The 20596-nt window shown below is 41.9% G+C and overlaps 1 protein-coding gene across 2 annotated transcripts in view; it reads left to right on the top strand.

Moving 5' to 3' along the window:
- Positions 1-4415: 4415 nt before the first annotated feature.
- Positions 4416-20596, top strand: part of RAP1B (RAP1B, member of RAS oncogene family) — a 35198-nt gene continuing 19017 nt past the window's right edge. The window contains exon 1 of one of the 2 annotated variants that reach the window (XM_077338765.1): positions 4416-4559. The gene's annotated coding sequence lies outside the window, so the exon portion shown is untranslated. The remainder of the gene's footprint in view (positions 4560-20596) is intronic. The other variant, XM_077338767.1, reaches the window with a different exon arrangement.

Genomic DNA, 20596 nt, shown 5'->3' on the forward strand with positions numbered 1-20596 from the left:
TCCTTTACTTTACGTTTGCTCCTCACATAGCTGAATAATCTTTTCTTGTTACAATGGGCTTCCCTGGCCAATCTTAGCTCACTCTCAACTTTGGCCTTTCTGATGATTGATCTACAGTGACTAGTAGTAACCTGTAGGTACTCTTCTTTAGAGCTCTGTCCTTCCATCCATTTCCTGACCATTTCCCTTTTCTTTCTTAGTTCCTCTTGAAGTTCCTTGTTCATCCAAATAGGCTTCTTAGAGCTCCTGCAGTGTTTTCGTCTTTCTGGGATAGTCATGGATTGAGCATGCAATAGCTCTTGTTTGCGTAGCGCCCATCCTTCACATGCTCCCTTCCCTTCCAGCATTCTCGTCCATGGTATGACTTATCATGTCTCTGAGTCTATTAAAGTTTTCTCTATGAAAATCCAACATCCGCGTCTGGCTACCAGCTTCCTTGCCCCCCCCCCCGATCTCGAAAGGAATTCTATGAGGACATGGTCACTTCACCCTAGGGTCCCCACCTCCTTCACTTCATCCACCAACTCTTGCCTGTTGGTCAGTATTAAGTCCAGTATGGCTGAACCTCTTGTGGGTTCATCTACCATTTGATAAATGAAATTGTCAGCCAGGCAGGTCAGAAAGTTGCATGACTGAGGACACTTCGCAGAGTTTTTTTCCCAGCACACATCCTGGAAATTGAAGTTGCCCATGATTACAAGGTCTTGCCACTTGGATATTTTCCCTAGCTGCTCACAAAGTGCAGCATCCACATCCTCTCGTTGGTCAGGCGGACGGTAGCAGACACCAACCACCACACTGTTTGTTTTCCCCTCGCTTATTTTCACCCAGATGCTTTCCACTGTAGATATACTCTCCTTCACTAGAATTTCCTGACAGGTAAGCCCTTTCCTCACGTACAGTGCCACTCCTCCACCTCTTCGATCTATTCTGTTTTTTCTGAACAGTTCATATCCATCCACTATTACATTTCAGAAGATACAATACAGTTCACCAGTGGACCATTGGCCAATTTCTGTCTGTTGAGCTTCTTGCAAATAGTGCTAGATCAGCAGTGCAATCCTCTATACTAAGTTACTCAATTTTATTTCATTGGCGTTATGCCATTGGCAATTCAGGTTCACCTAGATGTGATCAGACAGGGCTATTCATATATTTTTAACCAGTGCACCTTTGCTTTTTAAATTTAACTTGTATTAGATACAGCACTGGGGATTTTAGTTTTAAAAAATATACCAAGCAAGACTGGAGTCAGCCATCTCTTATCTTAAAAGATATAATGGGTTAAGTAACTCACAGTAAATGATATTGAGTATATGACAGGAATTGATAAACTGTAATAAAACAGTAGATTTTTTCCATTTTTAAGTATATATCTATGTAGAGAACTAATTTATGTTAGTGTTTGTCACTCCAGAAACAGAAGCCTGTTTTACTTTATGCTAATTGCTGTGGAGTACAGGGCTGTGATATAGTGTGTGCTGAGTTAGAAGTCCTGCATTAGCATTATTTTTATGTAGCAATACTTTCTTCCCATCAAAGACAACATTCACATTTGAATGAGCGGAAGGTGCAATTATCCTTAAGTAATCAACACCTGGGGGCTCAGAAGGATTCAGTGGTGTACTATGTTCCAATTCCATCAATTTATTAAATTTAGAAACCAGAAGATTCTTGAAGACTTAACTGTGGAAATGAGTAAATATCCAATTAAGATGCCCTTGGCAATCCTCACTAGCCAAATAAATACACACATTATAACAAGATTGTCTTTCCCATACAACTAGTGTTTGGACTGCTGAAAGTAAGAAGTGTCAAGGTCTAGAAGGATAGGACTTAATCAGTATCCCCAGTGGAATTCTCATTAATTCTTTTTACTGATACATGAACTGTAGCCTCAAGGAGAACTAGTTACTATATATGAAGAGACCTTTCCCCACATGGGTAAGCCATAGACAATTTAGATCTCCACCACTGTCTAAAGTAGGGGTTGCTTGCTAAGGCTGCCAACGCAATCTTGGCAAATTGCTGAAAATTTGAAGGCAATTCCTAAGGTTGGGAGAGAGTTCAGCTGAGGTGTGCTGTGGTACCACATTCAGGTCAAAGGTCATCTGCAACTCCTCTGCTTCCTATGAGATCATTTTCTCCATCCCAAATTCAAAATGTAAATTTCCTGTCTCATCTCATTCAATCTAACACAACAAACCTCTCAAAATTGTCTTCAGTGTTAACAACCCAATCTGAAGACTCATAGGAGGATGTCCCATCTCTTTCTTAGTCCTCAACTGACCTCTGTCACCATTTTTACAGGAGTTTCTCCTAGACTCTAGAGTATATCATAGGAGAAATGGAAACCCTAGCATCCACTCTCTCTCTGATTTCTATCACTCCTAGACTATGTTTCCTTCCAGGGACCTTATCTCTGTAGTCTAGAGTTGTAATTCTCTGAGAACTCCAGGACCCAACCCAGTCCCGGGACCTTTGGGTGAAGGGCGGTCTATACATTTCTAAATAAATAAAAATAACAATTAACAACTGCCCAGAGGGATAAAAAGACCTGTCCTTTATTTTTAGGCCCAGCAGGTTAAGAGTGGTAGACTCTAAAATAAATTTTGATTCTATCACTTCTCCACATGAAGCCCGCTGGGTGAACTTGGGCTAGCCACAGTTCTCTCAGAACTCTCTCAGTCCCACGTACCTCACAAGGTGTCAGTTGCAGGGAGAGGTAGGGAAGGAGATTGTAAAGTACTCCTTAGAGAAAAGCAGGCTATAAAAACCAACACCTCTTCTCCTTCATCATTTACTGTAATGTTACTTACCTTCTTGCTATAGAAAGCTTCATATATGCATTCACACATTTTATTAAGCAGATGGGACATTTCCCCTCACACACCCTCACCCAGACCAAAAGTCTGTTGGCAATCTTGCTTGTCAACCAGATCCACCCTGGCCCTTGCTCACATTTCAGGATTGCCAAAGCAGGGAAGAACAGTTATCTGCACACATATCACATCCCTTCTGCCTGTATTCTAACAAAACTTGTGTGTTATTGCATATTCCCCAGTACACATAAGTCTATTTATAAGTGGGCTCATTGTCCTCTCCCCCCTTTATGTTGTCCAAGTGGGGGTGAACTGACATAAATTCCAGGCCACCTCTAAACTAAGTGCAGGGAACAGAAAAATCTGTCTTTTTTTAAGGTTCAATCACTAAATGGAAAAGAATGGAGCAGGTACATGCAGACAGCACTATCATCAATTTATTACTGCTCTGAGCTAAACGGAGGGGAGGGAATTATGCAGAGGTTATTCAAAACCACAAGGAATTCTGGGGAATAGTAACTTTTTCTAGGCAGTGCTTTTCTTTCTCCACACTCCTCTTTCCTAGATGCCATGTCATTTTTGCAACTTCCTGTCAGTTACACATCAACTCCCCTTGATCCAGTTAAAATCCATCAAGATTAAGTCATAATGATACCAACGGAATGCCTTCAATGAGTTTTAGTCACAATATCTTTTGCTGGATCTCTAGGGTTTTTGTCTTCTATTTTAAGTTACGTTCAAAACTTACTACTGTGTGGGCGGGCGGGGGGAGGTTTAAAGGAAGATAAAACGCTCACACCACAATCTGAAACCAAATTAGCTCATAATTCTACACGATCGGGCTGCACTATTATTTTAGATGCAAAAAAGAGTGTATTTTGGGTATTTAAAAGGCTAGAATAGCTGGCCTATTGTTGGAAAGAGTTTTGTATATGCTGGCTGCCCCTATGGAAGGCTGTACAACGAATGGCATCCAAGAAGTGCATCTTGACATATCGTTAGCGATAGTGGGTGGGGACGCTGGAAGCGCATAGCTGTGGGATGAACGTTGTTCGGCGTTGTGAAGTACGATAACGGACCGAGTCTTCACGAAAACATGTCTAATTTGCAAATAAGCCATGTCCAGTTTCTCTCTCCCCTAAAATATCCTCAGAATCACAATCTTAACCTAACACTGGATTCTGATGAAGTGAGCTCTGACCTACGAAAGCTCGTGCTGGACTACGTTTCATTAATCTTGACTGCTGCTGAGTCTTAACCTAACAGCCACGATCCACCAAGGGTGGCTCTTCCCCTGCACCATATCCGCCCCAGCTACCGTCATGAGAAGTGGGGCGCGCCTTTGTTACTTCCTCCTCCTTTTTTCTCGCGGACAGCCGCTCCGAGCTACTTTTCTCTTTCTATGGTCTGCGGCAGGATGGGGCCCTGCATGAGGCTGGGGGGAGGGGGAGGAGAGGCAGGCTGCAGTGTCTCCAGGCTGAGCCACGCGCCTGCGCGTAGCGAGCGGAGTGGAGAGGTCACCCTCCCCACACACACACACAGGGACCCTCCCCTCCGCCGCCGTCGCCGCCGGACTGAGCAAAGGCAACCAGAGCGAGGCTGGGCGTGCAGCGTCACGGCGACGGCTGCAAGCCTCGCCCAGCCAGAGGCAGCGCAAGCGGGAGGGCGTGTGAGTGGAGCGGGGTTCAGCCCGGGAGGAGGCGACGGACGGACTGAGGGAGCGGCAAGCGCAGTCCGGTACGTGGAGGCGGCCATGGCAGGCAGGCAGGCAGGGCGGCTGGGCCCGGGGCCCGGGGCCCGGGGCCCGGCGGGTGGGGGTGGGGAGGCAGGGGCGGCTGCGGTGTGCGGCGCGGGCGCAGCCATGGCAGCGAGCGGGTGGTGTCTGCGGCGAAGGTCTTGACACAGGTGGCTCGTTCCGCTCGGCGGCTGCAGCCGCGGCAGGGGCCCGGGAGGAAGGCGGCGGCGGCGGCGGCGGCGATGCTGGAGGCGGCGCTGTGCAGACGGGACGAGGCTCTCGAACATGGCGGAGGCGGAACGGGGCGCGACCGCTCCCCTCCGTAGCAAGAAGCCGGGCGGGCGACCTCAGCTCCCCCCGCCCCGCGGCCGCCTCCCGGGGAGAAGTTGGAGCGGGAAGGGAAAGTTGGAGCCCCTCAGCCGCCGCACTTGGGACTCGCCCGGGCGGGGAGAGGTGGGGCCAGGAGGGAGAAAGTTCTCGCCGGCCAGGCGGCTGGCCTCCAGCGGCAGCGGCCTCTTCTGTGGGGAGCCGCAGCCCCGCCTAGTCCGGCTGGATCGAAGCGGCTCACTGTTTCCATTCTCCGCCCCAGCGGGAAGCTGGGCGGCCGCTCTGCAGGCTGCGATAGGCCTCTTCCGCTTCCCGGGCTCCGGCCAGGATCGCTCCCTGGCACCCAAAAACGAGCTCGCCGGTCAGGAGGAGCGCCCCTCCCCTCCCTTGGCCGGCCAGAACTCCTCTGCAGCAGCCCGGCCGGGTAGGGCCACAACTCAGGGGAAAGTAAGCACTGGAAAGAGTGGAATAGCCAGTACTATGCTAATTATAGACTTGGTTAGAGGTGTTCCCCCATTGAGGAATTGACACCAAAACAGGGCAAATAAGAGAGAAGAATAAAATAAAATGAAGAATGAAACATGTTATACTGTCAGTGGACCTTTAAGACGCAGTCTAAGGAAAATTAGAAAGACCTCTAGTGCTTTATGACATTTCTGATACACAAATTTAAGTTCCTAGATTAATTCATTGCTTGGAAATAGACTTTGCTGTGTGACTGCTGTATTGTACTTAGGTTAGCCTAATTTAGTGGCACTAACTTTTCAAACTAGCAGTCTTTGTTAGTTGCCATCTATGAAGTAATTCTGCTTTTGACCTATTGTGGGATTTAAGTGCCTGTTTGCTTGCCTGCTGCTGATGTCGCTTTCTTCGGGTTCTTGCTGTTACCTTTGAGTGGCTGTGCAGTTTCTAGTTGACCTACCCTAATTCAGTATTTAAGTAACTTCCTGTCTGAGAAACTGAATCCAGACATAGAATCATAGAGTTGGAAGGGGCCATACAGGCCATCTAGTCCAACCCCCTGCTCAACGCAGGATCAGCCCTAAGCATCCTAAAGCATCCAAGAAAAGTGTGTATCCAACCTTTGCTTGAAGACTGCCAGTGAGGGCAAGACTGGAGTCATGATCTTCTAAACTTGGAGGGGGAATCAGAAATCCAATCTCATATAACTTCAGTATTGTGGGCTTGTGGTGCTTTTTAAAATAGTGCTCTGTCTAGAAAGGATACAATTATGTTGTTTCGCAGTTCTGCATATCAGTTTCAGAGTCTAAATTAATTATTCAAGCTTTCATAACACCAAAGTTTGTGTTTTCTCATGCTCCCTAAATGGGATTATCTTTGAGAGCAGTTCAGAGAATGGAGTACTCTGCCTCCTGCATAACTTTCCTGTACTCTTTTGGACATATTTTATTTTGTTGAGTCTGTGATGAAGTCCTGAATAGCTTGAGCTGTAAGTAGCAAACTACTATTTTAATCCAAGATTTACTGTCAAGAAGTCCTGCGCAGCAACTTGTGTGTGCCAAATTCAAATGAGCTTGAAGACTGCCCAAAACTCAAGGGCCTTCTTCCCCTGGGGATACATCAAAACCTAGATATTTTACAGAAGCCATTAAAGAGTTATGAAGTAAGGCTAAGTCAGTAGGCAACTGTAAGTTTTGGGGAAAAAAACATAACTTTGGTGTGATAATTATTTACTCCAGGAGAACAAGATTATTTCAAATAAGTCACAAGTGAAGCTCAAGAGTATTTTCATTAAGTTTACCCAACCATCTTTCTGAAAAGATAAATTAAATTTTAAGTTCCCTTGATAAGATGTTACATTTTGATGGTGGTTCTAGATTTCCTGTTACAATTGGCTCTCTGATATTTTATATTGCTAATTCTTTATGTTATCACCCTTGGAGTTTCGTAAGATCTTTAACAATTCGGTTATAGGACTGAAACGGCTTTGCTTGCCCTGGTAAATGACCAAAGGAATACAGCTGTCTTTCTCCTGGACAGTTGGCGCCTGCATGTGTGTGCCAAGTGGCGCACCAGTGCCTGTGCCACCCTTCCACCTTGCGCTGCGGTGCTGGCTGCTTTGGGCTCGAACGACTCTTTGGTGGCCGAAGCACACAACCATAATTGGGAGGCTTGGACAGAGTTGTCACCAGTATGCAGACAATACTCTGTTCTCACTCTTCAGACAGATCCCATGGAGGCTGTAGAAACCTTGGAACCCATGCCTACGCAATTTGGGAGTTGATGTTGGGATTAAGCTTCAGTTTATTAATTCACAAAATAGAAGGTCTGATCTAGGATGTAGGGTGTCGACCATTCTGGATGGGGTTGCACTCCCCTTAAAAGAACAGTCTTATAGTCTATGTATGCTTTTGGACCCATGCCTCCTTCTGCATAGTTTGTGGCTGTGGCCAAAAGAGCCTTTTACCAGTTTTGACTGGTTAGCTGGTTGCAGTCTTTCCTAGACAGAAAAGATCTGGCTAGTGTGGCACATATTCTGGTTGCATCTAGATTAGGTGACTGCAGTTCACTGTGTATGAGGCTCCCTTTGAGAAGTGTTTGGAAACTAAGTACAGAATGCTACAGTCAGAATACTGAGTTTATTAGTTGAGTCATGGCCCATATACACTGGATCCCACTCTGTTTCCAGACACAATTCAAGGTCTATAAGGTTTGGGGCCAATATACTTGAAGGACCACCTACTCCTTTATGAACCTACCCAGCCACATGGTCATCTTTGGAGGTATATGGCGACCCAGTAGAGGGCCTTCTTAGTTGTAGTGCCAAAACTCTGTAGTTTTCTTCCCAGAAAAACCCTGTGTCCCCTGTTGCTATCTTCCATCAGTACGTGAAGACTTCTTTGTTTAGTTTGGCTCCTTCATGCCTAATATTTTAATCATTATTTTTGTATTTTATAATCATTATTATATAGAGCCACTTGTGGCGCAGAGTGGTAAGGCAGCAGACATGCAGTCTGAAAGCTCTGCCCATGAGGCTGGGAGTTCAGTCCCAGCAGCCTGCTCAAGGTTGACTCAGCCTTCCATCCTTCTGAGGTCGGTAAAATGAGTACCCAGCTTGCTGGGGGGTAAACGGTAATGACTAGGGAAGGTACTGGCAAATCACCCCGTATTGAGTCTGCCATGAAAACGCTAGAGGGTGTCACCCCAAGGGTCAGCCATGACCCAGTGCTTGCACAGGGGATACCTTTACCTTTACCTCATTATATAATAATAATAATAATAATAATAATAATAATAATAATAATAATAATAATAATAATAATAATATATCATTATATTATATAATAATAATAATGATAATAATAATTATGTGGTTTTTGTTTATTTAAAATATATGATTTTATTTTGTAGTTTTTCATTTGTTAGCAGACTTGGTAGCCCTTATATGGGCAGAAAGGCAGGGCACAATTTTTATTTTTACAGATTTGAAGTGCTACAAAAGAATTCATTCTTAAAATCCTCTTCCTCAAACTGTTTGCTTTTCCAGTAATATATTTGAAAGTTAGTAGGTACTTTGGGTCAGTATAGCTGTGTTGTATTGCTGACAACAAGGCCTAATATTAGCTCAGAGAGACAGCATCTCTGCTGGCTGTATATGCAAAGCTGTGTGTCAGGCATCCAGATCTCTTTGGAATATTTGAGATAATATTTGAATTCTTCTAATTGCCTAGAAGTATAGCAGCATGAGGATGAGCTGATTTTATTCTAAATGCTTAAAGGAGGCTTTGTGCAATATTGCCAAGTGACCTCAAAATTAATGCATAGTTCTATGAGCCTCCGGGGAGGGCGGTATAGAAATATAATAAATAAACAAACAAACAAACATAACTTCATTCAAGTAGGTCTTGTATTTTCTCCATGACTTCATAAGTTATAGTGTAAACTTGAGACCAAGCCCTTTGCATTCAGGAATACAACAGGCGCTAGATTGGGGGAGGAGTGAAGTGGAAGAACTCTACAGATGGCCTACCCCCCCCCCCCCCAGGACCTGGAAAGGCAGCAGGCAGCTGTTATGGAACTCACTGTCAGGGGCAGCAGGGATCTGCAGCCTCTGAGCATCAGAAGGAAGTGGAAGGAGAAGGGGGTGGTCAGGGGTGGGGGACAGAAGGTGATTGGCTGGCCACTAGACAGACAGGCAAGCCGGATGGGGGAGTAGGCATTCGGGGGCGGGACAGCTGCCCTGAGTGGGTGTTAAGCGCCGTGAGACGCACTCTTCCTTCAAGGCCTTACAAAAAATATTAATTAGAAATTTTAATGCTTTGTTTAATAATGTAAGTTTGTAGTCCACTAGACCAGTGTTATCTCTTTGCCATCAATGAATGAACACATTCCTGGTTTTGATAAATATGGCCAGGCGGTTTTACATTGGGGTAGCATTGTAGAATTTATGGTAGTATATAAATTTTTAAACACTTTAGTGCCATGACCTCTTAATCTTGATAGTTCTTTTATAATCTTCCCATGGTTAACAAATTACTTGACTCTTTAGGTTGTAAAACAAGGTAAATCACATGAAACTAAGAGGGAAAAAATTAACATGTCACTGAGACATGATTGGCATGTCACCTTGGGAAGCAATTGAATGGCATTCCAGTCAAATTATATGTGTTTAAGACAGCCACATTCGTTTGTTTCTGCTACATATATAAGATGGAAATGTGGGATGACAATCAAATTTTTCCATCAAAAAGACAGTATTTTTGATTTGGAGAGAAGTCCTCCCTAACAACCCATAAAGCATGCCTACCAGAAGTATAAGTAATATTTTGTGATTTTCTACAGGTACTGGAGAATTGGAGAGTAGCTATGACTAAACTTTGCTGTCTTTCAAAGGATGATGGATTCTTCTTTTTGCATGTTGAAGAACACTGATTCTTATGAGTGATCAGTTCAGTGACACTTCTGCCCCCAACATTTTCTTTATGGTAGCCACCTTGACCACTCTTAATTGAAGGAAGAGGGTCCTCTGTAGCAAAGGCTTCTACTTTGACCCTAGGTAATTATTACTGTTGGCTCAAAAGCTTGTCGCATTGAAAAGATGACACAAGTAGAGATATAACATATGAAAAGTTAGAAGCCATGAAAAAACTGGAAATGGATATGTAGTTACATCGAAACTTACTTTACTGATTTAACAAAATACAATGTATCATTCACAATCTTTATGATTGCACTGTTAATATAGTTAGAATATAGAATTGTAGTGTTTGGCATACTTACGAAATTTAAAACCATAAGAAATATTACAAATATGACCATGTTGGATTAGCACATGTAACTTAATTTTTGTCACCTGAGAGATAAAGGGAATAAACATAGAAAACAAATCCTGTTCAGAAATACTACCAAAATATTAGAATATGGAGTAAAACTTTATTAAACAGTTCAGTGTTTTCAATGTAGTAATGTATTATCATCAAACATGTTACAGTGTTAATCGTTGCCAGAATTATGTAGATGTCAAGAGCAGACAGAAGCTTGAATCCAGACTAGTGTTTCTTTGGGTGCAAGGAAATCCAGTTCCTCTGCAAGAAATGCTACATCTGTGGAAAACATTAGTCTGGATTCAAGCCATATTCTTGAAAATATGTTGTATATGTCTACAGTGTACATAGGAATTAAAATTATCTAACGCTGAGCCATATTGGGAGTGCAGTATTATTATTATTATCATCATCATCATCATTATCGTTATTATCATCATTATCATCATCAATATAATGATGATGATGTAGCTTGCCTTGGAAAACATTTCATTCATTCAAAAAAGAAAATGCTTCCCCAAATATCTAACTTTTCCATTGGGAAAATTGGGGAGAAATGCTCAAGAGTCCTTTTTTATTTTCCTAGGCTTTCACATCTCTAGGAGCAAGGAATATGCAAAGGGAGTCATGCAGTTAAGAAAAGAGTATCTTGAAGCAGTTAGAGTAGATGACATAAAGCATTACAAAGTTCTGGATCTAAAAGACCTGTTTGAAGGATTTAGAGTAGAAGAAAGAGGATTGAATTTGTTGTGGCCTCGTACATGGGAGGGAAGGAGCAAGCAGGCAGAGTCATATAAGCTCTGCAGCTACTACATAAAGTATTAAAGTAATCTTTTTTTATACTAGACCTTTTCTGTTCTAGAGATCAGAGATCTAGAGAACCTGCTTGAGCACACATCTCAGCTACATTCAGTGACATACATTGGTTTCCTTTTTAGCAGGGGGTTTTGCTGCCTGAGGACCTTTTGCCTTAGATGAGAAGTTTGTTCCATGGACCTGTTTTGTGGGTTTTCTTTACATGAGATATGCTTTTTGTTTGTGTGTTCTAATGGCATTAAAGTATGAAAAAGGCCGCATCAGTAGATGAAAGGGAAGTTTCAGCATGCAGAGTGACACTTGACAAAGTTACTCAGAGAAGTAAAAACACATTGATTTTCTCTGACCTCACGTTACTTTTACAATATCTAAGTCTTTTTTTCTGATAATATTTGCTTCCTTGGGACTCACTTGCAATACTGCTCATGTTATCACAGTGCTAAAATCAGTTTTCTCTACATGACCCATTGGTACTTATGTTATATTATAAAAATACTAATTATGAAAAATTGGGGTGCAACATACTAAATATGTACATAAGAGGAGAATCAAGACAACATAGGCAAATTGACTGTTTGATTTTCAAACATACATTTGGCAGTCTTACTGGATCTTTGATGAAGCTGTCAGGTGAGGCTATCATAGGGATGATGAGATAGGCATCCATTCTTGCCAGTCAGGCATGTGGGACTAAACCTGCCAAAGAATATTAAGTCCAACTAGTGCCAGGTACTGTCTTGTCTCATTTTCTCACAAAAGGAAATGTCATAGGACTGCATTGTGAGTACTATGAAAAGATCTCTCCTGCAAAGGTGATGACTTTAAAACAGATCCCTTTCTTCCAGCTCTGAGGTTATAGGTCAGCAGACTATTTTTTACTCTCAAAAGGAAAGCATGGATGCCTCGAATCACCAGACTGCTCTTACACATTGCCAAAACTTCTCCTTCAGTATTGTTGGATGGGCTCTTTCCTTTATGCCAGCCTGAATTATACCCTCTTCTTTTCACGCTTCAGCTGGCTCTTTGATCCTTAGCTCCTTATTCATATGAATGAATCCAGGGGCTAGGCAATGAATGACACTGAATGCAGCATTTTGCGTATATCTTGCAAACTAGTGCTGTAAGGATAGGAAAGTAATTGGAAATAATCAATGTGAGCATGAGCTGCCAGCTTCAGATTTTTAGGTGCTAGTCTTATCCATATGCTATCCGGTGAACTGAAAATGAGCTCAAAACAATTCAGTAATTCCATCTAAGACCTGCTTGTTTTCAGTGGACTTGCATAATCAAGGGCTTTGTTGATTGTGGACTTAAAGTTTTCTGCAGTTCATAGTGAGGACATATTAAAAAGTCTTTGGGGCTGTGAGGCTGAAAGTGACTTGAGTAGACAGAGCAGTGTGTATATATCAAGTTAGAACATTTACATTTTTGCTTATAGATAAATTGTACATTAAAATATTTTACATTAAATTAAGGACAATAATCAGTTGTAGTGGGGTAAATACTTTGGTATATACCACCCCATCTGTATTTACTTAGTAGTTATTCAAGTGTCTTGTGAATGTATGTGTCTTCCAGTTTAACTCCATGCAAAGCAGAAGAGAAGCAAATGCCTCTGAATTTACAGTAACATATTTTAAAATAACTCTAAATGATCCTATGGGCAAAATAACAGGCTGGATCAGACAAATTATGAGCAATAGGGTTCTTGTGGATGCAGACATGTCATACCTGATGTGGGGTGAGTCTTGTGGGAAGACTGGGGCAAGAGAGTGGGCACAATAAGGCAGTGAAATTGCCCCACCTCTCATCTGTGCCGATGGAATCTCTCAAAATTTTGTACTGAATTACATTTTCTTTTAGCAAACTTCCCCCCTCCCTCCAACATACAGTCTATCTCACTAAGTTTTTTGTAAGCCATAGGCCATTACAAAGTACAAAAGACAGTGATAAGCAATTAAAGCAGATAATCACACATACACTGGAATCCATACAACAGAAAATCATAGATCGTCTGAATCGACCATCACCCCTCACCTTAGACTATCCGTCTGGCTTCTCCTTGGCCTCCCCTGTCTGGCTGTCCCTGCTCAGGTGAGTCCCAAGAGCAGACCATGAGGTTTGCTTGATCACCAGTATCAGCTTTTGACGAGTCATGAGACTGCTGATCAGGAAATATAGTTTACATCACAGTTAATAGAATTCTAGTCAGTATATTTTGTTTATAGGCTTTCTAGAGGGAAATGGCAATCAGGGACGTTCAGAAAGAGTGGGATGCAGCAAGGGTAGTAACACCACCTCTTTTTTTTGCTCCCCCCCTTTTTTATATAATGCCAGAAGTGGGGTTCAATCCATGCAGACGTACATCTGTTGAGTCTTTGAATGGAGCAAGGCCCCACATAAATGCATATAGATCCTGTTTTGTTACTGCATCCCTCTCCGTGGGGCACTCTGTGTCTGGGGAACAGGAAGTTGAAGGGGAGAGATATGTTCTATAACCTCCATATGTTCCAAGTTCCAGAAAAACAGTCTATCACTTTTAAAGGCCACTGTTCATCTAGAAGGTATGTATTAGCTATCAGTGATGAAATGAATAAAATATATATTCAGGTGGTGCTCTTTAAAATTCCATTAGCTGTGCTTTTGCTGATGCAATAAATATTTCTGGTGCAAAAGGTGGTATCTTCCTGGATCACCCTCTGCAATGCAGCCTCTCAAATAATATTCTGTCCATGCTGCACCCATTACATTCAGCATCAGCATTTTAAAGGTATGAAATACTTTGGGAATGTGGAGAATGGGAAGGATTTTGTGGAAGGATTGTGGCCAAGCTCTTAAATCATCAGGGAGCTAAAATCAGTGTTCGTTCAGTTTTAAAATTTGAGTCCAATGGCATCTTTAAGATCAATTAAGATTTATTCAAGGCATGAGTTTTCATGTGTATGCACACACGAAAACTCATGCCTTGAATAAATCTTTGATGGTCTTAAAGGTGCCATTGGACCATCACTTGAATCATTCAAATTTAAGTGCATCATGAGAACAAGTTGCAGGAAATGTTGCAAAGAACTTTTTAGCCTAAGGTCAAATGACATGGGCAGGGATAGAATTTGGGGTGGTTTCTTGGGGGGAAGTTGCAAAAATGAAGGACACGACAAAGATTTAACCATCTATGTCTATATTGCAGCAGTCTCATGTCTGTTCCATTATTGCACCTTAGCTCCTTCCTTATTTCTTGCTTTGTGCCCCTCTTTTATGCAATAAAAGCTTTGTGATACATCAGTCTTGAACAGTGGATAGTTGTTAATCACTTACCTGTGCCCTTCTTCAATTGCCTTTTGGTCTGTTCCTGAATATAGCACAGACTCCTTGCCTTCAAAGTTCTCCATGGCCTTGCCCTCCCCTTTTTCCTGTCATAATCCAGTACATCACTTTTCAACTGCTCCCAACCATTGACCTTTTTTCTCTGGTTCCTGATCTCTGTTATCTGAGGGATAAAGAGATACTGAAATTACAGTTCCCTTTCTCCCTTGCTTTCCTGATTCCTAGAACTGCTTCCCAGAAACATGTATGTGATTCCATCTGTGTCACTTCCTCCAAATCTGTGTTCTTCAGGAAGCCTTTGACATACAGACTCCTAAAAGAAACGTGTGTAACTGGAATAAACATTCATTCTTCCCTTCTCTTCTTTTATTGTTTCCTTTCTAACAAATTTTATGTTATAAATCCCTTAGGCCATTAATTTTGTACTCTGTAAAGTGGGATGTACACTGTTGAAACTACATGAATAACGAAAATGTCTTCATGGTGCTGTTGACATTTAGTAATCTAGGCATCAGGACTTTGTGCTTGGTGGAAATCTCCAATTTCAGTCCTTAGATGACTGTCTTCACTGCATGGCTAATTTACATTTATCGTTGTTTGGTTAGGGTTGCACATGGCACTAACAAGCAAGCTGTTTTACTTGAGATCATTGGCTCCAGGCCTTGTTGGCAGACTCACTTACAATGGACCAATGTGAGTAGCCAAAACAAACAAATAAGAGCAGATTTGATAGCAAAGAAGATGTTACCTCATTGGAGTGGGGGAGGGGAAAACAAGTGACTAGTGCTTGGTAGTGATCTGACATCTGATTGTTTTGCATACAGATGAACAAAAAACTTCAGTCACCACAGGATAGTATCAGAGTTCCTGAACTGGGCAGAGCATCATCTAACGTCAATAAAGGCCATTCACATCAAGGGACTCCAACACAAAGGCTTTCTTGCACAGTAGGGGATCAATATAGTGAGCTGGAACTGGCAATTAAATGATGCAGCAGGCTGTATCTAGAAGTGGAGACTTATTTGCTTCAGCAGATAATATTAAGCTCTCTTACTTTCTTTAAGGAAAAACAACCAATCCAGGCAAATGAGCTACTCTTCCTAAAATCAATGTTTGTGCTATTTTCACTCTGGCTGGGATGAATATTCAGATTCTTCTGAGATTTCCTTAGGTAATGCTCTGTCTTTCCAAGGCTTTTGTGCAGTTTGCACATCAGGAAGGCCTGCTTATTGCTCATCTGTCACTTAGGTATAGCCTGGCTTCTTTTTTCTGAAAAGAAATTTGGCTAAAATTACCTTTCAAAAAATATAAATTGACTTGTTAGGGAGATTTGTTTGGAAATCTGTTTGAATAGCAAAAACAGACTTTGGGTTTGACCCCTCTTCCTATACAGCTTTTAACAGCAGGGAGTCCCTTTTAGCCAAATACATTTTTAAGCATGGTGTCTGCACTTAGGGACAAGCAAATACAAAGCAATTTGCATTTTGTGTGTTACTTCATGATTCTGCACCATCTTTTGCAGTTTATCTTTGCTCTTTTCTTGACCATGTTGTTAACAATGTGAAGGCCAAAACTAAATATAGTGTGATGAAACCCAACATTGCCTGTTCTCTCATTATTTTATCTACCTATATTTTTCCCCTGTGCATTGTGAACGACAAGCACATTCCTGTCAAATTGCTGTCAATTATGAGATTACAGAGCCAAAATAAAACGTGCCACTCAGTGTTGGGTAATAGATTGGGATGAAGAAGGTGTTTGGTGTTGAGTATGTTTTTGTTCTCAAGCCTGAAGTATCACTTGACTTAGTGTTTTTAACAAAGTTCAGCAACTGTTTATGTTTCTAGGCATACAAAAATATTTTTGCCTTATCTTATATAAATAAATGTGAATAAGCTTTTAAATCTAGTCATAACGCTTGATGAATTTGAGTAATGTATGTAATGCAATAGGAATGTAGTATCTATATTTGTAATCATTATATAGGCAGCTCCCTCACCACTTCTTTCTTCTTCTGTATATACCTAACTATTCAATGAAGTTGCGTATTCTGGAATGGAGAATAGCTTTTTAAAATATAACATTAATTCAAGCTCTATATAATACTAAATTGGAAGTGATATTCTGATCACAAAGACACTTATGGCTTTTAGGATGACATTATGCAGTGACAGCAGCATTTATTTATTTATTTATTTATTTATTTATTTATTTATTTATTTATTTATTTGTATTTCTATACCACCCATTTCTTTGCAGCTCTGGGCAGTTTACATTGAACATTACATAACTTAGGGCAGTTGTGTCCCACTACCAGTATATTGCCTCTTCAGCTGTATTAAATCTGCTTAGTACAGAATGCAAGAGTGCTTACCAAAGCTTACACTGTGATGGCTGAGAGGCTCTGAGAATAATATTAGACATTAGTCTAATTTCAGATGTCTGAAGCCCTTCATACTATCTTGCAATTCTTACAACAACTCTGTAAGACAGGACATTATTATGCCCATTTTGTGAGGGAAAGGGGTCACTGGGGGTAAGTGGGATTTCTGCCAGAGTAAGTTAATGGCAGATGAAAGGTTTGAATTGGAGGCTAAGACACTGTGCTCCACCTGAATGGGATGTGAGTTGTCTCCTGTTGTTGTTCTTTTAGTATCATATACTGTTTCACTGCTAAAGCAGTATGTGTTCTGCTCTATAATCCAGCTTGTGAAATTGGCAAATTCTGTATATCACAAATCCTACTGATTTCCCAAGCTTACTCAGTTCAAGTATTTTGTACTTGGCAGCTGCCAAATAAAATCTTACCCTACCATCCCTTCATATTTGACAAGCCTAAGGGTTCAGAAAGATAGCTTTTCTTCATGCTAGCTAGTTATTGTTCCTGACATGCTTCTCGGTGTTGTTCCAGCTCATCTTCAATGTTCTTTTCTCTATGAGGTAGAATTTATGCACACGTTCATGGTGTTAATATTTCTCATGCACACAAGCCTGTTTGCACAAACTGAAGAGCTGTGTAAATTGAATCTTTGGCTGCAGTTATTTGCAAGTGGCATTGCAGTAGTGTGGTATTTAATGTCTCTTTCTGCCCAATGTATAAATTATTGGAAATGAGCATCAGCTGTTTCAGCTGATTGAGTGGCTTTGCACCTAGCAATTGGAAGAAGGTGGGGTTTCAAGAAAAAAATCTTCACAACAAAATTCTGAGAATTTGATTGTTGCTGCTAGCTGCTGCAAAAAGGGTTTTGCAGGAAAGCAAATTTTAAGAACTTGTAAACTACATCAGTGTGTAGAATGGCATTAGTTCGTGGACTGGTATAGAGGAACTGTGAGAACCCCAATGTCACCATGGCTGACTCCAGGTCCAGGCCAAAACCCAAGGATGGTGAATCCACATGGACATTGAAGTCCCCCAGAATCAACAGTCTAGGGCAGGGGTAGTCAACCTGTGGTCCTCCAGATGTTCATGGACTACAATTCCCATGAGCCCCTGCTCTTGGGAATTGTAGTCCATGAACATCTGGAGGACCACAGGTTGACTAACCCTGGTCTAGGGAATTGCAACGCTCAGGCAGCAGCCGCCTCCAGGAGGCCTGGCAGAGCATCTGAGGGTGCAGTAGGTGAGTGGTACACCACCCAGATGCCCAAGTACTTGACTGACTCCCACCCTAGGCCGACACATTACACCCCTGGGATTGATGGCGTTGGGAGAGCCCTGAAGGAATAGGTGTTCCGGAACAGGATTGCCACCCCCCTACCCTGGAACTGAGTTTGGGTCAAGTCTCCATTTCGATGTGAAGTCTGTAGATCACTATCTTTAGCTCAGTGGATATGGGAAAATAGCCTGAGTGATAAACATGTGTGTTGCATTGAATTAAAGCAATTAAATAATTATTTTCAACCTGTGGGGGTTGTTAATTGCCACATTATTTACAGTAATTACAAATGGGATGACATCTTTTCCATGGGTTCTCTCTGTATTCTGTTGGTCACTCTTTTGCCATATATCCTGTTCAAATTAACTGAATCATTTAGGCACTACTGAATTTCCACATCTTATGTCAGAGCTGCAAACCACACTGGGAGAAGTCAGAAGATGAATCAGACCAAAGATGACTTATTGCTCCTTTTGGGTGCAATCTTATGGGTTTTGTATTTTCCAGTAATAGAGTGCATTTTAGGACCTGTCTTTTAAGTTGAGACAGAAGAGTGCAGACTCCCTGAAAAGCATACTAAGAATAAGTACTTCATCTAGAACAAGTGCAATAGTGCTTGTATACTCCAGGGTCACCTCCACCTCAATATCATGCTTCAGGCATCGTTGGACTGCAGAAATAGCATGGGGATCTACAGGAGCAGGGGGCAATCAGTGAAAATTAGGGGAGGGAGGGTTCAAAAACATGTTTAGAATCCCACCTATAGTTTTCTGCATGTTGATAGTTAAACTGTACTTTTGACAGTGAAAGGTCCAATTTAGTGTTCAACAAAGGCACCATGCTGGAGTAGCTATTCTTTACCTCTTTTAGGATATCTTGAGTTCGAATTATTGATTTATTGCAGTGGTGGATACTTTATTGCAGTGGTGGGTAAGTATAGTGTGGCATGTGCTTAAAATTCTGCTTAAAATGCAGCAGGATAAGGAGGTATAGTTTGAATTGCAATGGAAAAGACAGCAAATGACAGATGCTATGTTTAAAGATGCCCTCTTTGTTTTGTTTTTAAATTTCCTGTTGAAGAAAAGTACACAATAGGGGAAGGGATGGACATGCTTATTAACTATCTGGAGGGATTTTGTAAAGATATGGGAGAACATTCAAAAGTAATATTCCTCCACATTTAGTCTAAAATATTGTCCGTTCCTTATTTCATCATGTTGCATGCATAGGCCAGGGCAGTATCTCTCTTAAGGTCAATTTCTGGCAATATAAAGGTAGATCCATCAAAATGCCAGAGTGATCTTTAAGCCTGTATCAAATGTTGACATACTAGCAGGCCTGTGTTCCACTGTGTTTAATTTGTGAAATAGCTGTGACCATTCAGAAGATGTGAGAACTGGTTGAAAGCATGCCCCTGCCCACTGTCTGCTAAGGCTGGAACTCCACATTATCAGCCATCTTTCATTTCCTGATGCTGTTGAAATATGTCCAATGCTTCACTATTCTCAAGAGAAAGAATTCTAGTTGTTGCTGTTAATTATTTTTAATCAATTTAATGCTCTTATTGATGATTTAACTACCACAAGCCACCATGAGACTGAAATCAGTGGCAGCTGAAATCATCTTGCATGTATGTTACAGTGGTATTTTCATTCACCTTTGCTTCTCTCACAGATGTGTAGCAGCCAAATTAAAAAAATCAACATAGCCTACAATGAGCTTTCCTTTTTCACTGTTACTCTGTAAAATATGGCATTGGTCATATTTATGAGCAGAATCCTAGTAACAAGTCATGCTCAGTGCTCTGGGTTCAATCCCTGATTAAATGGTTTAACAAAGTAAAACATTAAAATAGTAGTATGGGATTCAGTCCCAATCCTATGACTATTTAATTTCTTAAAAGCACCACCAAAACTCCCAAATTTAGATAATATCCCAGTACTCCCAGTACAAGTAAAACTGATCATAGCCAGCTGTTTAAACAAGGAATAGATACAACAGTGTTTAATATGGTTGTCTAAAAGAGTATGTGTGTAAAAGTCATTTGTTACAGAATAATACAGTTACATACTGCAGAATTAAGACTACAGAAGTGGTAATACAATCTGTGGTCATTATTTGGTTGCATAAAGCAGTGGTCCCCAACCTTTTTATCACCGGGGAGACCGGTCAATGCTTGACAATTTTACTGAGGCCCGGGGGGGGGGGGAGTCTTTTGCCAAGGGATGTTGCCACCACCTGAGCTCCTGCTCCACTTGCTTTCCCGCCGGCGCCCCTGACTTCCTGCCGCCCGCTGGGGGGCACTGCCAGCAGTAGCTGTGTAGTGCCACACCAAGGGGGAGCCTCAGCCATGGCAGCTACCAGAGAGCACCAAAGGTGAGCCGGTGGCAGAGTGGCAGGGCAGCCCCTGAGGCAGCAGCCGGAGAGGAGGACAAGGAGGAGCCGCAGCCCAGTACCGACTGATCTACAGACCAGGACTGGTCACCGGACCGGGGGTTGGGGACCACTGGCAGTAAAGTATTCCTGAACTTTGAAAGATTCTTGAAGGCTATCAGTGAACCCTCTAAGTGGGTTTTCTGAGGCAAGGTATTTCCACAGAGGTCCCCACAACAAAAGGCCCTGCTCTTTATC

Source organism: Paroedura picta, chromosome 5 (assembly GCF_049243985.1).
Source record: "Paroedura picta isolate Pp20150507F chromosome 5, Ppicta_v3.0, whole genome shotgun sequence".
In the NCBI taxonomy this organism is placed as follows: Eukaryota; Metazoa; Chordata; class Lepidosauria; order Squamata; family Gekkonidae; genus Paroedura; species Paroedura picta.